The following is a 2502-nucleotide window of genomic DNA, read 5'->3' as shown; positions in this document are numbered from 1 at the left end:
TTGCATTGCAAAAATATTTATTAACCTTCAACTCACTATAGAACAATCCATGCTGGTCGCGTTGCCAAATCCACTCAGATTCATTTTTTTTCTCCTTAATTTTACGCTGCACATCAGCGCACAAACTTTGATCACTCGCTACTTGTTGACGTGCATTTTGGACGTGGTATCATTAAACCCCTCGTCACTTCTAACGTGTGTTTTCGTGACAAAACGTAGTTTGGGAGACCAGAGAAGCTCGCCTGCGATTCCAGTTGGTGATAGACGGTGTAGTGTGAAGCCACACCGACTTGAAAGACTCCCGATTACAAGAGATCCAGTTGTGTAGTGTGAACTGTACAGCGACCTGACCACTTGGAAAGTCGTGTAGTGTGAACTTGGTATAGATAACAGGTATATATATTCTGTTCATCCTGATGCTAAATTTCTCTGTCTAGAAAAAAGAAAAACAGAACAGAATCCTCTGAGATGTGTGATTAAATGATTTGATTAGATCCGTTTACACTCAACTAAGCAAACACAATCAATACAAATAATATATAATCACCGAACCCGTGCGCAGATCTGATAATAGATCAGCGCTGTCCACACGGCCACAGATTGCCTCTCCTCAAGCGCTCGAAGGTGCTTATTCAGCATAAAGCAACACGGCACGCGCTGCTAGAACAGAATGGAAATATTAGCTGACTTAATGTAACACTGACCCTTCACAAACAGGCCGGCAAAACATTCCACAATTTACTGTTTACATTCTCAACCATCTGCCAGCTACAGCAGGGTTCAAAAGTCCAAACACGACCATCAAGAAAAGCAAACACGAGTCTGAACACATCTCAAGCAAACCTGTGTTCCTATTGGCTCATACAGCAGGAGTGATAACACATCATGCATAGAGAAGCGGAATGGAGTCAATGACGCCTTCGGCATTAATGAAGTGGGGCAGTGATTTAAGTCAGATAATCGTTTGTTGTCGTTTTTTCTCTCTCTTTGCATTCCTGCTGTTTACCGTACCGACTACCTGGCTACAGACTGCACATTTAGACAATTTAGACAATCAAACACTGTTTCGTGTGCAAATTTCTGGTCTGGTAGAGCTCAGGAGCCCAAATCTCAGCAGTAATATCAGGCATCTACGCAAGCATAATTGGCTATGTCTAAGGGGGATGTACAGTATGATGCCCTGCAATAGATTGGCACCCTGCCCAGGGTATTCCTACTACATGCTCAGTGCTTCCTGGTGAAACCGGACCTGACACAACCCTGACATGGATAAAGCAGTTGATGACATGAAATGAAAGTTTTACCTCGGATTTTACAGATTACACCTATTCATCCACACAATTAGACATGTCCATTTCCCCACCATTGTACTGCCAACCTTATTTTCATATATGACATTCATGGTGACCGAGTAGGACCACAGTCAAGCACATGCTCCATATAAGAAATATAAAAGCCAGTGGGGCGGCACGGTGGCTCAGGGGGTAGCACTGTCGCCTCACAGCAAGAAGGTCCTGTGTTCGATCCTCTAGCTGGAGCAGTCCGGGTCCTTTTCGTGTGGAGTTTGCATGTTCTCACCGCTTCCGTGTGGGTTTCCTCCGGGAGCTCCGGTTTTCTCCCATGGTCCAAAGACATGCAAGTGAGGTGAATTGGAGATACAAAATTGTCCATGACTGTGTTTGACATTAAAGACTTGAACTGATGAATCTTGTGTAACCAGTAACTACCCGTCCTGTCATGAATGTAACCAAAGTGTGTGAAACAAGACAATAAATAATAAATTAAGCCGGTGGGATCTTTTTTTCACACAGAGAGGAACCTGCTATATTCAAGTTTTCCTCCACCACTCCTTTCAGTGCCTTGACCAGACATAAGCAGTCTGCCATGAGGTGACACTCCATCCAGCCCTCCCTCCCTCAGATAAGACCAGTCAAGAATGCTACCAGGGAGGTGGTGGTCTAGTGATACACTGATGCACCACCAGAATACCCCATTCAACAATGTAAGCAGTTTTCAGTGTTGAATCATGAACAAAGTGCATCAAGGGTTCATCTGCAGTGGGTCAAGCACCCACTCCAAATCACATGAGTCATATCCACTGTAAACGACATGACACCACTTCAGCGTGGAGACATACGATCTACACCTCCCACCAGCACCACCTCGAGACCCGGCTGCTTCCCTAAAAATGTTGCAAGATTTCTGGATCCTGAGGGAAAATGAATTTCTCGCTCAATCCATCATGCCTGGCAGCTTTGTGAGACGGTCCGGGCTGGAAAATGAATTAGATCTGCAGCGTGGCCTGACATGGTAAAATGAGCATCGGGACCGGGCTCTGCATTTCCTGTCAATATTCATGATTTCCATGTCACGACGCTCCTATTTCCAAGATGAGAGACAGAACACGTCCATGCCTGATGCAGACGGAACACGGGGCGGCCGAAACGGATGGGTTTTTGTTATGACGGGACATTAAAAGCCCGTATTATGGATGAAGTGCAT

At 45.1% G+C, this 2502-nt stretch overlaps 1 long non-coding RNA gene across 1 annotated transcript; it reads right to left on the bottom strand.

The window, feature by feature from the left end:
• On the bottom strand, nt 1-700 carry LOC134332546 (uncharacterized). The gene is made up of 2 exons (XR_010015263.1): nt 548-700; nt 1-433 (listed from the first exon to the last, which is right to left on the bottom strand). It is a non-coding gene; the product is annotated as an uncharacterized LOC134332546 (long non-coding RNA).
• Nucleotides 701-2502: the final 1802 nt, after the last annotated feature.

The sequence above is a fragment of the Trichomycterus rosablanca genome, chromosome 18 (assembly GCF_030014385.1).
Source record: "Trichomycterus rosablanca isolate fTriRos1 chromosome 18, fTriRos1.hap1, whole genome shotgun sequence".
In the NCBI taxonomy this organism is placed as follows: domain Eukaryota; kingdom Metazoa; phylum Chordata; class Actinopteri; order Siluriformes; family Trichomycteridae; genus Trichomycterus; species Trichomycterus rosablanca.
This window is presented reverse-complemented; position numbering and strand designations above follow the sequence as displayed.